This window comes from Pleurodeles waltl, chromosome 5 (genome assembly GCF_031143425.1).
Source record: "Pleurodeles waltl isolate 20211129_DDA chromosome 5, aPleWal1.hap1.20221129, whole genome shotgun sequence".
NCBI classification, from domain to species: domain Eukaryota; kingdom Metazoa; phylum Chordata; class Amphibia; order Caudata; family Salamandridae; genus Pleurodeles; species Pleurodeles waltl.
In genome coordinates this window covers 943,085,206-943,100,425 of record NC_090444.1, presented here as the reverse complement: position 1 = coordinate 943,100,425, position 15,220 = coordinate 943,085,206, and the positions used below count along the sequence as shown (strand labels likewise).

The 15,220-nt window shown below is 43.9% G+C and overlaps 1 pseudogene; it reads left to right on the top strand.

The window, feature by feature from the left end:
- Positions 1 to 1,575: 1,575 nt before the first annotated feature.
- Positions 1,576 to 1,993, top strand: LOC138297336 (retinoid-binding protein 7 pseudogene; annotated as a pseudogene).
- Positions 1,994 to 15,220: the final 13,227 nt, after the last annotated feature.

Genomic DNA, 15,220 nt, shown 5'->3' with positions numbered 1-15,220 from the left:
GCCCAAGTCTACCGAACAAGGGAGAAAGCCAACAAAGGAGGTTTGTTGGGGAAGGCCCTGACAGTGATGTCGGTCAGGGGTGAAGCAGGGGCCACCAGAAGAGATGTGACCAGTGAATCCTGGTTGATGTCATTTTCATTTTTCACAGCATACTGTGCAGGAGTTTTGGGGCAGGGACAGAGAGGTGATGTGGCACCCAAGGATTGGCCAGGAATATCTCGCTTCTGCAGCCTTCCACCCTCCATTGAAAACTCTTGGACAATGGGGAGAAGCGCTTTTGGTTGGTGCTGTTGTGCTTTCAATTGTTTGACCCGGGCCGGGGCTGCAACAGCTATTGCAAAGTGGAAGGAGAAATCCTAAGATTCCAAAGAGGATTAATGACTCTGCCTTCAGTTGACCCCTTGAATTGGTCTGTCAAGGGGCTGGTGAAGCTGGCCCCCCTTGGACTCCTTAGGACCAGGACCAGTTGAGGGAAAGCCCTGGACTCTCTACACCCAGACACAAAGACCAGGAGGAAAGCTGGTGCAGGGAGCCAGTTAAACCAGCTCCAAGTTAATTACACAACTTTCAATGTGTGGAGGTGTGCTAAAACTACTCCTGGTGGTGATGGCTCACTACCAGCAGTAAACCGAGCCCATGATCATCCAAATTGGGTCAAAAGGGTCTGAGTTATGGTCATTTCATTTTGGTGACCTTTTATAAAATGGAGCACATCAGGATTTGGAGCATTGCTACACATTACCTCTGGTGTGGGCCAAGGACAAAGGTTGGTGCATGATTTTCTTTTTTTTATTGGAGCAGGTAGCAGTGGGGTGTTTTGGTGAAACTGGGTATCCCCCAGAGGAAAAAAAAACACATGAAATTAAAGGTTTATGCTCTCTCGGCACAGAGGAAGAACCGCTAATAAACTATTCACTGCTTCTGGCTTCCTACTTTGCATATTTTTTCTTGTCTTGTGGTTGCCTCAAGACAACAGAGGCAGCAATACCAAACTTAAAAAGTGTTGTAGGGGGCTGTAAGAGTTACAGCAGCTCCCCCAGGAGTAATATTAGAAATCCTACCTTACATTAGCGTGGACTCCAAATACTTGAACCGCTGGGATTTTTGCCATAATTTTCCAAAGTCCTCTTAAGAATGGAGCTTTTGCTCTACAGCTGGGGTTCAGCATCCTCTAGGTTCTGTATCTATGGCTGGATTTCATGTGACCTGAAGTGTACAAGGAATATTGGTTTTATATTTGCATTTTACGTAGCCTGGAAGTGATGCCCTCTAGGGGCTAATTTTATAATTGAGTTTTATGTAACTTAAAAGTATATAAAAAGTTCACAAACCACGTTATGTTGATTTTAAATTGTTATAAACATTAAAAGTACTGATAGTGATTACTGATCAAAATTGATTTGCTTTATTAACATTAATAAGTTAATTTAAACTGTGTTATTATTGAAATACAAAATGATTGTGTTTTTAACATTTGATTTGTTTTCTGTTAATCTGATGACCCTATAGTGGTTTATGATGTTATATTTTATTTTGGGATCTGGACTGACTCTGAGCACTGCTCTGCCACCGAGCATGGCCCCTCCCAATCACTCAGACCTCAGTATTACCTTGAACATGGTCAACAATGAGAATTTCCAGCTGTATATGCAGAGGCAGGGTTTAGATTTTGCTACACGTAAATTTGCCAAGCTGCTGAAGCTCACGGAAGGTGTTTGAAGAGAATGGAGACTCCTATACCGTCCACACCCTAAGCTTACTCTGGAACTACCTGGTTGATTTCACAGTGGGGAAAGAGTTTGAAGAAGACACAAAAGGCTTGGACAATAGAAAATGCATGAGTATAGTCTCCTGGAAGAATGACCGCTTGACCTGTATGCAGAGGGGTGAAAAGAAGAACCATGGCTGGACTCATTGGTTTGAAGGGGTTGAGTTGCACTTGGAACGGATCTGTGAGGATCAAGTGTACAAGCAGGTGTTCCAGAAAGCGTGATGTCTTGGCCTCAAGTTTTTTGTGAAAACTGCATCTGAACTTTGGACTGTCATTGTGCCACGTGTGAAGGAATCCTTACCTTGCTGATGGCCTGACAACTGTGGAAGTAAATTAGTGCATCATACCTCCATGATCTGATTTGGCTGATATGTGAACTAGCTTGACCATCCATTCTGTTGAAAAGAAACATCAAAACCTATGGGGGAACAAATGTGATTTCATTGTCACCTTAAGTTTTTTCAATCGGCCATATGTATATGTTTGTACATTATTAGGTAGTATTTAGTAGTTGTGTGTAATAAATACATTGACTGGACAGTCGTTTATTGTGTTTTAATATTGCGTACCAGCAAAAGGTGATTACTAGCCCACACCATTTCCCCTGAGTAGGCCTTGGACTGCCCTGCTTTGCAACTCTGAAAGATTTAGGCAATACAATAGGGTACTTGACTCTGAGTAACAGGACATTTATGGACCTATTGCTTGTGCAGGCCTCACATCCTGCACAAATAATAACACAAATTCCTACAACATCCATAAGAACCAATATCCATTCCATATGCTAAATCTGAAATGTCCCCTTTTCCTACTGTATGTCACTTTCTAAATTATGAAGTATTTGGGTGTCATTACAAGTCTGTCCGACAGCCAAACTAGTGGGGAGTATTTTATTTATTTAAGTTCATTCGGTCTAAGAATTTAGACCATTGAGAATTTACATAATGAATTGAAACCATTGGAATTCCCAATAACTCCTCATAATTCATAATAACAATCATACAAAATGCTAGTAAGACCTAATAACCAACAGTCGTATAAAATGTTACAATAAAATCCTCAAAACTGAGGCTATGGTCATACTTAAAATACAATAATTAAAACATATATAAGATTGAAAGCTATAATAAAAAGAACTTATGACTATCATACAAATATATACCGCTATTACCTTCCATATGAGTTTACTCAGTATTTTTGCCAATTTGTGAGCAAATAAAATAAATTTCCATGTATAAAATGTTTTGTCAGATAGCGTGGAAAATTTCAAGTAAAAGATCATCTCTATAAACTTGTACAGTCTCTGTCGCTCATATAAGGGGCCATGAGTTCCTACTAGGACTCGTAAAGATACCAAATAGAGGTTAAGAGAGTTCACGTCAATATCAAATTGCATAGCACGTCTAAAAGGTAAAAATAAAATAAATAAAAATATGTCTTGTTAGAATCTCCCTCTGTAAACAGGAGCTTAACCGACTTGAGGGCCCTTAGCTGAGATATACCTACGACGGATAAACCAAGCCTCCGATAGATATTTAGTGACTGAGGTAGCTACCAGTGTGGATGTATCATATTTACATATTCTGGTGGCATTGGCTCTGTCCTGCAATAATAGATTTTTACAGAGGGTAATAATCCACTTCCCTCTGGGGCTCTTATATAAAGGGCAGAAAAACAACATGTGCTTAATTGTTTCTTTACAATGATGACAAGATATACATCTGTCAGTTGAAAGGTTACTTGGTGACCAGTTAGCCGTGTAGCTGTTAATAGGCAGGGTACCATATCTTAGCTGGAGATATAAGGCGCGGGCATATGGAGGCATAAGAAGATTCATGAAGTTCTCAGGCCAAGGTTCATGTTTGAGTTGGAGGAATTCTGTTGTTAGCCTGCCCATCCCATTTTGATGCAGTGTGTCTTCATTAGCTTTCTCCTAATATCTTCTTTTGACAAGTTGCCTTGCATTATTAGGGATCAGTTCCGGATGTTCCCAATATTGAGGAAATCCTATTTTAACCCAGGCAGATTTCATCTCCTTCAGCCAAATAATTTTTACCGGACCCAGGGGAGAAGCTATAAGTTCTCTTACCGCCACCCTGAATGGTTCAAGTTCGACAGTTTTCCATAGACTGATCCAGTAAGAGAGTGGTCTCAGGACCGCTGTGGTTTTGATACTATTTAATCCTAAATCGAGCCTGAGAGGGATCATTGGAGCGCCCATCCCTAACCGGGAAACCTGTCTAAGGAAATGGTTTTCTTTTGTTTGTAGAATGTCCAATTTTCTGTGCAGACCCCAAAGTTCCGCTCCGTACAGGGCCGCCGCATGGATTTGGGCATTGTAAATCTCCGCGATTGTGTTCAAGGGGGGACTCAGAGCCTTTCTAGACCTGCGTACTAGTGCCCCACCTCTTTGGCTTATAATAAGTGCCCCTTTGTCGATAGCTGCCTCCCATTTACCTGTGGTCGATAATCTGATGCCCAAGTAATCAAACTCTTCCACTTTCTCCAGCGGGATTGAGTTCATTTCAATTCTGGCACAAGGTTGTTTCCTTGAGGTACTGTATATCATGAGTTTCGTTTTCTTGCCATTAACGTCAAGCCCATAATCTCTACAAAAGACACAAAATTGGTTGACCAGATTTTGAATTCCCATGGGTGATTTAGCTAGCAAGATTGTATCGTCAGCATTCAGCAGGCACAGGATTTTCTTTCCAGACAATTTGGGCGAGTCGTTTATGCAGTTCTCTAGATAACGAATACAATTATTTATGTAAAGCAAGAAAAGAGTTGGAGCCAGAACACATCCCTGTCTGACTCCTCTATTGATGGCTACAGGATCTGTCAGCTCACCCTCCTTACTGCATCTAATTTGAGCATAGGTGTTATCATGAAGTCGGGTAATGAGATTCAGAAGGCCAGATGGAACCCCCATGTTGGAGAGTGTTGACCATAGCTTATTCCTGGGGATCAAGTCAAATGCAGCTCTAAGGTCCATAAAGACTACATACAGATTCCCCCCCCCCCCCCAGGTCCACGTTCTTCCATTTGATTGCCAGGAATCTCAAAGCTTGGTCTATAGTACTCACAGCAGGTCTGAACCCCGCTTGTAAATTAGATAGAGCATCAGATTCCAATATCCATTCATCGAGATGGAGCAAAAGGTGTTTTGCATACATTTTTGGGGAATTGTCAAGAAGACAAATCGGTTGATAGTTAGCGGGGTGTTTGGGGCTACCTTTTTTAAAGATGGGAACTATCTCAGCCCCTTTCCAAGAAGATGGGGCAGGGGCTCCCGCTGCGATTGCGTTGCAGATTAGGTTAAGATAAGGGGCCCATATATCAGGTCTTGTCTTATATAAATCGCCTGGAATCTTATCAGGGCCAGGGGCCTTTCCCCAATTCAAAGAGTCTATTGCAGCACTTGTTTCAGCTAGAGTGAATATAATTGGGGTGGCCTCTTGGATTATTGGAACATCGGGGGTCCTAAGAGATACATCATGTGGACCTTCATATAATTGACCAAAGTGCTCAACCCATACTGCAGAGAGGATTGATGTGCCAGGTACAGATGCAGAGTCTCTACAGTCATCTGCTATTAATTTCCAAAACCTGGAAGTATCGTTAGATTTAGCAGTCTCCAAGATAGCAGCCCATCTAACCTCCTCCCAACTTCTACGCGCCTTGGTACATTCCTTCTTGTAATCTTTCCTGGCTTTTCTTATGGACTCAACTTGGCCTACTTTTAAAGCTTTCAATAGATTGAGCTGTTCTTCCCTACATAAGTTGTTGAACCACTGTGCCCAGCACTTTTTCTTAGGGTTACTAATAATCTCTTTTGTGAAGAGATACTTTAAAGAATTAGACAGTTTGGTATGGGCTACTAAAACCATGTCGCCCTCACCGTTCTCCTTGTATTGAAGCATACACTCCATTTGATTAGCTAACAGGTTGCATATTGATGAGAGATGTTCAGGGGATGAGGTAACAGACTCCCATTTTATATTTAGTCTCTTATTTGATAGGGCAAGCTGTTGGGCGTAAGCCTTGGAATGGGGTGGTTCAAGCAAAGGGAAGAGGCCTCTATTCAACAGAATCAACGGGTCGTGATCACTCTCTTCATGCTCTTGTACCCTCATGTCAGACATGTGGCCCCGCAATTGAATATCGAGAAGTACATAGTCAATCTGGCTCCTATACCCTCCACGTTTAAAAGTGGGGTGCAAGTTAATATCTGAACAGGAGCGACCATTGCAAGCTCGAAGGCCGTGCGTTAGTGTAATATCAGCCACTAAACGCGCTGTTTTGTTCAGTCTCAGTCTTTTGTTGGAAGCTAGCTGAGGGATCCCCCAATAGGTATCCTCTTCTTGATATATCTCTTGGACCAGGGGGTTAGGCTCAAATGTAACAAAGTCCCCTCCAATCAAGATAAAATGAGATAAATTGTTTTTGAGAAAGCTATCCAATAAGGACAGAGCATCAAAGTCATAGTGGCTGCCCTCACTCCTATTATAGATATTAATTATTAATAAAGATCTCTCCTCAGAGATCGTTACTAGTAAGGCCTGTCAATCAGGGCACCCCATGTCTATTGCTTCAGCTTTGCACCTGAGAGAACTACTTAGCCATATGAGTAACCCTCCCGATGGTCTCCCAGAGGGCGAATTGCATGCTGCAACCCAATAGCTTTTAAAGCCTAATCTATATTTAGGTCCCAATGCCCATGTTTCTTGGAATAGACAGATCTGGTGTTCGTCAATAAATTGACCCCATCCCGGGCTTTGCAATTTATTTTCCAGCTCTGCTATGTTCCAGCTAAGAACCTTATCGAAATCATTTGTTTTGGTGTACCTAACTTCTTTCGGGGAATGTTAACTACAGGGGGAAATACAGCTGGAGACCGTACTATTCCCCACAAGCATACAGTGGCCTATGTCTTTATCACCCTGAATAATATTCGCTTCACTAGATGCTATGCCGGTCATATTCATATCTGGTGAGTTATCCGGACGGTTAGGCCCCGAATCACTGGAAGCGGTTGTCGGGAGTGAGACCCCCTCCTCATTGGCTAAATATATAGGGGCATATTTATACTCCCTCTGCGCCGATTGTGCGTCAAAAAGTTTGACGCACAATCAGCGCAAACGTTGCCCCGTATTTAAACTTTGACGCCCGAGCCCACGGATGACAAAATTCTGCTGTGTGAGTCATTTTTGGGATGTAGCAACCCGCCTTGCGTTAATTATATGCAAGGTAGGGGTTCCCGTCCAAAAAATGGCTTAAACGGCCGTGCGTTGTATTTATGCTTTAGGGCAAAAATTACGCACAGCCGGGAGGCGGAGCCAGAAAATGACGCACAGCCCGTTTTGCGTCAAAAATTGACGCCTGGGTCAGGGCAGGCGTTAAAATGGGGCAAACACACCTGTATTTAATCAGAACACACAGAACAAACAGCAGAGCAGCAGAGCAGCAACAGGGAGCCATGGAGGTGATTCTAATCCAGCAAGCATGCAGACGCAGAGCCCAGCAGCAACAACAGCAGCTACAACAACACCAGGAGGGACCCCAAAGGCAGCACAGAAGGCTGGAGAGGATATTCCGCCCAAGAACAACCCTTCAGGGCCTCAGGGAACACGACATCATACAGAGGTACCGGTTGAACTGGCAGGCCATTCAGCAGCTGCTGCGAAACATTGAACAGCAGTTGGCCCCCACTTTGGTGACACCCCGCACCATCCCAACAGAAACAAAGCTGCTTGCCGTACTTCATATGCTGGCAAGTGGCTCTTTTCAAACAACTGGTGCCCTGGTTGGCGGAATATCACAACCATCATTCTCAGCCTTTTTGCCCAAAGTACTGGATGCCATCATTCGACTGACACCCGCCACATCTGCTTCCCTAACACACTGCAGAAGCAGCAGGAAACTAAACAGGGGTTCTACGCAATCAGTGGCTTCCCACACGTCCTTGGTGCAATCGACTGCACACATGTACGCCTTGTGCCACCTGCTGCAACTGAACACCTCTACCGCAACAGGAAGCACACACATTCCATCAATGTGCAGGCCATTGTCGATCACCAGGGATTGATCACCAACATCGTGGCTAAATATCCTGGGAGTGTACATGACTCATACATCTTCCGTCACTGCACCATCAATGAACACTTCCAGGATGGACGGTATGGCAATGGACTACTTGTTGGTAAGTAAAAAAACCTGCTTATTTACACACTGCACAGCAACCCTCTAGGACACACAACACATACACCACAACAGCAACATGTCGACAGGAACACACTGAGGTCGTGACATCGCTAGCCATGTTTCTTAAGTCACCATTGAACCTGTCACACATCGGAATTTACTGTACAGCCTAATGTGAAGACGTCAATGAGTGTGGTTGCCGAAATGTCACCTTGCAAATTGCAAGTTTCCCAATGACCTTTACAATAATACATTGCCTAAGTCTAAAGGTATGGGATGTCCAGGGTACTTTGATATGAACGTGTTAACAACACTTTCAATTTTAACTGTGCATGGAACTATCATCTCACCCCCAGTGAAGACACACGGACACCTGTATCACAAGTCACAATGCTAGGGAGGGCACACTGTACTGCAAATCCCAAAACATACTGCTGACAAACGGTTAGCAGACAAACACTTGTTCAGCCAAGGAAACAACACAATGCAGATGGTACAGCCTACAAGCATAGGATGTCACATTAGTACACAAAAGAGTCACAGACAACACAAGACAACTACTGCCATTAAAGGTCTTTTCAATAGTGCCATCTACATCAACATGATCCCATTCATTTTCTCTTGCAGCTGATCAGGGGTATGGCATCCAGCCATGGATTATGACACCATTTGGCAACCCAAGTACTGCTGCAGAGCGTGCATACAACGAGGCCCATAGGAGGACACGCAGCATTGTTGAGCGGACCTTTGGCATCCTCAAGTCAAGGTTCCGCTGCCTCGACATCACTGGTGGTAGCCTCCTGTATTCCCCCAAGATGGTCTGTAGAATCATCCTCACATGTGCAATATTGCACAACATTTGCATTGGAAGAAACATTCCCCTCCTGGAACCAGAGCCACACATGCCTGAAGAGGAGGAAGAGGAGGATGCTGGCCTGCAACAGGAGGGGGAACTACAGAACACAGCTGCTGGTACACGCAGGCGGCAACAGATTATAAATGATTTCTTCTGAATATGATCACCTTCACCACTTTAGTTAACCAATTTAAATAAACACCTATTATAATCACCATATCATGGTATGGCTATTCCTTTTTACACACTTTCATCTCTACTTATCAGAGTAAGAGTGTTGCCTCATGGAGCATTGCTGAGATACTGAGTAGGACACCGAACATCCCAGAGCTTATGTGAGGCCTAACATACAATGGTCACATACACACACACTCTTAATGACATATATCATGTACATATCTCCTTTGGAGGCCTATAGCAGAGGACCACAACTATTTCACACATACATTTTGAAAGCAAGGTGCAACGCAGCATATGGCACACAACTATGACACCATCACTCAATAAGGGGAAAACAAGCCTCATACATGAGGATGTCAATGTGCTTTGGCATCACTAACAGGAATGTCTGACAAGACCCTTGACAGCAGTTAGTCCAACTGCATCCAATATTTGCAAGGAATATCTGTGACTAGAGTTCCATAGAAGCAGAACATAGACAGCACAAGTGCCACACATATGAAATGCATTGCCCACATGACATTCCATGCACATGTCAGCCCCTTTCCTAACTCCTGACACACCAATGCACCTGGTCACAACCCAGCTGTCAGAAGAGGTCCCTGGAATACTAAGATGTGTACCCTGATAATACCTCCTCTACAAACACAGACCAACATTAGCAAACCAGTGTGCTATACCCTTTCCTAAGGTATGTCATTGTCAAAGAACATCTGACTGCATGGACGTCAGGTCAATTTATACACTGTCTTCTAGTTTCAAAGCCCTGTTAGCACATGTAGATTGATTCCCCTTGTGAAAATGTCTGTAGGCCCTAAGAATGCAAGTCTCACCTACACTGGTGAGAAACAGATGCAGGCCAGACCTGTGATCACTTCCATGCACACCACCCATTACAAAAAGCACTGCCCCTGATGATGCCTGGAACAGCATAGGAGTTGCCATTATGTCAAATACACCGTCAACCATTGATAGTAATTAAGCCGTGTAACACAGCCCTTGGGTTCATTTGTCACCTTCAAAAACACAGGACGTACACAGATTGACATGTCAACTGTCTAGTTTGTTCTCCAAACAGTCTCAGTCAGACCACTGATTATGTTACTTGTCCAGTAGCTGGCTCCTGAATCATCTTGCATTCTTTCAGCCTGACTGGCAACTGTATGTGCGTCACACTACAGTATCCCTGTGTCTACATTTGTACCACACTTGCGTTAGCAAACCTGCCATTCATCAGGGGGCATTGGGCATGGGCTTCTACCATGCATACACAAATACATTGTATAGCATCATCTGCCTTTTAACTGTACCATTTGAGTTAAATCCTCTTGGAAATGCAAAATTCATGGCCCATCCCTTGTCTGGGTTGCATTTATGCGTGAATTACAAAGTGTGACAGTGTCCCAGGGTCCTAGGCAGGGATTGGGTACGGGGCTTTCAGCACAACCAGCAACCTCTGATAATGTACATGACTAATACACAAATGTCAGAACCATGACAGTTCACACACAAAATCACAGTGCGCACAACATTGTGATGGGCCGTGTGTGGTGAATAGCTGCGAGAATAAACAGCACAGAGGCTATGATGTTCCCAGATGCAGTGGGAAGTGCAGAGGCCAACCTGTGTACAAATGTTGTAATGACGCCTGCCGGAACATGACAATTGAGACATTATCTCACTCAGCACACCAAGGTTTCCCTGTTGACTGTCTCATTACACGTCTTTAGTGACAGGGTGGGACCATCCACATGTTGGTTCACATGTCCACATCTACTTTACTCACATTGATCAACAAAGTATAGTCAGTAGTTACAGGAATAGCTGCCACTGACTCATGATGAGTCCTGGTCCGAACTGTGATAAATTACATCCCAAAAAATCTACAGGATCATCATTGGACCACACACATGAACAAGACACCTATGTGCAATTGATCACTGGAAATATGTGGACACGTGCTGTCTTATATGCTGGTCCACCACAGCCACTTGATAGTTGAGGCTTACTTCTATGGCCTCAACTGTGGTGTCATCATACATATGAGATTGACCCTTGCCTGTCTGTGCAAACAACATGGTACCCACTTCCTCAATGCATGTGTATGACTCACTGTGGGATTCATCAACTAGTGCCTAGGAAGCTGTTAGCAATACTCTAGGACATAGGATGTAGAAATTGTAGACCTTTGACATGAACATGCGTCTGCCATCCATCTAGTGCATGCTATGTCACATGTGGTGTCTACGTGACCCTAAAACTTGGAAGTATACTTTGCGGGTGTTGTTGCATGTATGACTAACACATGCCCTTGCTCATTCCAATTTTTACTTGCATCTTAGGGTTGGACACATGGACGTCACATTCATACAACCAAATGTACAATAATGCTTCATGTGATGTACACACACACACTTGGTCAACCAACAAATTAGTTGTCAAAGCACACACTTTGAGCCAAAGGCAACTAGGTATTGTACATATGTGCGTCACATTGCTATCCTCTCCTTATGGCAAACATGCACAATTTGTGCCACACATATATGTAGGCCACACTTATGACCATCTATGACGTCAGCCAACTGTAAACATACTGTGAAGGGTGTAGTGGATGATGTTCCGCAGCAGTATGATGTCACACATGTGAACATACACCATCAACACCATACTGTGTTCAATTAGCCAATCTCTGATGTGTTCCAAATGTAAAATAACCAAAAAAGAAGTAAAAATGCCCCAAAGCAGTTAATGCACTGTAATTTTGACGTCCCTAGCGGTGTCCGTCATTTTTTGTTTACCAAAACTGTATTTGCGTCATTTTTTTTGACGCACAGGAGTGACATTTAGCCCGCATCCAGATATTTGTACAGTCCATGTATCATTATGTGGATGCGGGTTCTTATTCACGTCTGTGCGTCCAAAAAAATGACGCAAATACAGTTTTGTGCAACAAAAAATGACGCATAACGCGATAAAAGCAGGACTTTTCATATAGGAAGTGATGTAATAGGATATCCTGTTTACAGATCATGTACAGTGGGTGTACTTTCACTTTCACTTTGCAGTCTATGATCCTTCTAGACTGTGTGGCTGTGTAGAGAGTGTTGTCCAGAGATTTTGTGCTGTATTTGTCCTGTGTGCTATCTGTAAAGTCCTTTTGTGAAATACATTTTGTTTGTGTATACTGTAGTACTGTGTTTTGTTTACATTTGTCCATTTATCTTGTGTATTTTTTGTTTGTGGGAGTCTGTTGTGGGTAGTGTTAGTTTGGGGATAGTTGGGCTCTTTTAGTGTTTAGGTTAACTTTTTTTCTGTCTTTTTACCCCTACTTTCACCAATTTCCCCTTTCTATTTCTTTTACCCCTATTCCTTCTCTTCAATTATAAGTATGTCTGGTAGGCCACGTCTTGGCAGGATGGGGGAAGAGGAGTTGTGGGGCTTCATCTGGCTGGTGACACATTTCTTGCCGCTCATGATCCAGGCAGGGGGCAGGGTCATACAGGGGTACCCAACAGAGGCGCGCAGAATCCGGTGGGGAAAGGTGCTGCATCACCTGCAGCGTGTGTATGCCAGACAGAGAAGTGACCACCAGCTGAAGCACCGGTGGGCTGACCTCATCACCAGGGAGCAGGATCTCTTGGACCACCTGGGAATCATGATTGGTGGCACTGTTGGTGAGTACGACTATTGTTATTGTGCACAATTAAATGCTCTGTCGTGACATCAGTGGATTAGTGCAATGTCTGCCAGCTAACTTGATGACTGTGTGTAATTTTGGGGAAATATAAGGGGATCATTGATGCACTATGGCAAGGATCACAATTGCTAGCTGTTAGGTAGCATGTGCTCAGCAAACTTACAGGTAACTTTACCATGAAGGAAATTGGTGCGGCCTTTTTGTCAGCACACCTAACAAAATAGGAGCCAATCATGTCTATATAGGGTATTATTGACAGAGAAGTACAGATGTACCAACATTTAGGCCAACTATGTTGACGCAATTGCTAGACTGACTTTAGAATCACTACATGATGCTGAAAATGAGTGCTGCCTTCACGTCAATTTATAATACCGAAGTGGCTCAGACATTGGTCTCATGTTAGTCTGGTGAGTGTGGAAGGAAAGCGTTCACAGAAGTACTATGAATGTGCGGGATTATTGTGTTTCTTGATCTTTTTGGATACATGTCAGTTCATGATTTTAAAATATCGTGAAAAGGTGTATGGTGCCCTCAGCTAACATCTTAAGATGTTTGTTGGAATCGGTTGAGCCACAATCCAAATATGGATGGCAGTCCAAGTGTATGCACATGGCTTTACATCTCCATGGTTGGTGCAAATCACCATAGCTGGGCCACATCAGTTGACTATACTGTAACAACAGGATGGCTTACAGGAGTCCCTGCCCCTCCCTCTGTACATTGGGCCTATGTGCACTAAATGTGTCATGGCCACAAGGCATGTTTGACTGGTAATGCAGTCCTCAAGTAACCAGGCGTTGGATGTTTCTCTTGGATGCAAATGATGAGACGATTACACTCCATATTTTTTAGTGCTCACCAATTATGGGGCAAGTTTGCAACCACATGATAGTTAGGGCCAATGTATGTGTGCAGATATGTGTGTAACTGTCACAGGAGACCCATGCTATGTACAAGTTGGCCATGAAATATCAGATGCAGTACCATCATGTCTGAATGGCTGCCATTTACTTATTCAGCCTACACATTGTAAATGATACTGAAAATGTTGCGCTGTGCACGGATTTTGAGCACATTTCTTCCTCCCATACCTTACAGGTGGACCGGCGCCCTACACTGTGGGAGAGGTGGCGACATTTGAGGACCCCGACCACTACAGTAAGTGTTGATATGTCTGATCTGTGTAGTGTTTGCTGGTTATGGACTCCTGTGAGTTGGACGCATAGCAAGGTGTGATGCTGTGGGCAAGTTTTTCACTTGTTTCATGAGTGGGAATGCAGTTCTCACATGATTTGAGTTAGCCAATGTGTATCCAATGGTATCATGTAGGGATTGAAGGACATCCCTGTAGGCCCCACTGTGAGTGCAGGGGATAGTCATATCTCTGACACTTGTATCACCAAGAGTCGCAATGGACGTCAGCCCCTATTTAGTCAGCCTGTCAGACCCACATTCTCTAAGATTGGTGGAGCTAATAGCTTCCCAATAGACATCTGCTTCCCTATTTACCTACGTAAGTTTGAAACAGTAGGTAGAACCTCCTAGCAGCATGTACTTCCACATGTAGTGTATCGAGTCTGTGGAACCTGAGTGTAATGGCCTAGGTGTGCATGCAATTCATGATCATGGGTGTTCTAGCAACTCTGTGTCTGATGTAAGTCAGGCCTCACTGGAAGTATATGTTGTGTACTAAGTTCTGATTTTCCTGACATGTCTGACCCTATGAGTGCTCGAGGGTTTGCTGACTCCAAATTGTAGATAGACCTTACCTGTGGTGTGTCTGTAGAGACAAACATGTGTGGATTAGCCTATACACTCCTCGGTGTACATGTTGTTGGCAAATTATAGTTGTGTATCCACCGCCCCCGCTCAAACACGGCCATGGGATTGTGAATGGGGTACCTAGTACTGATGCTAACAGTATGTCACACATACCTGTGAATAAGTGACGGTTTGGTTGCATACTAGCATACACACTCAGGTTTGGCACTTGGTACCATACTGGAAAGTCCAGTTACAACTTGCAGACCATGTGGCTTTAGTTTTGCTTTCCGTACACTGACATTTGTAGCCCAGCTCTTGGTGGAGGATATGCAGCATGATTCTTAGATGTTAACTGTCAGAACTCAGATTGCAAGTCAAGGCCAGTTGTTACCCTTCTCGTGGGTTATGAATGTGCTTTCTGTGATGTGACCTTTGTTGTCTGGCCTGCCATGTCCTTCCTCAGGGACATTCGATGCTCTGTATTGTGATATGAGCTGTTAGAAGTACAGTAGATGTGATGTCTGATTAACTTGCTGTGCTGTTTTACACAATGCAGATACTAATGTGGCATATCTGTATTTGTCTTCACAGCAGCTAACATGACTCCAGACCAGGTCCATGAATTTCAGCGTCAGGCCATGCGATTCCAGCACATCCTGGTTCCGGAGGATGGCCCGGCGATATCGCCATGAACGTGCCTCCGGGGCATGGCGAGCCTCCCCACAGGGTGGGCCTACTGTGCCCA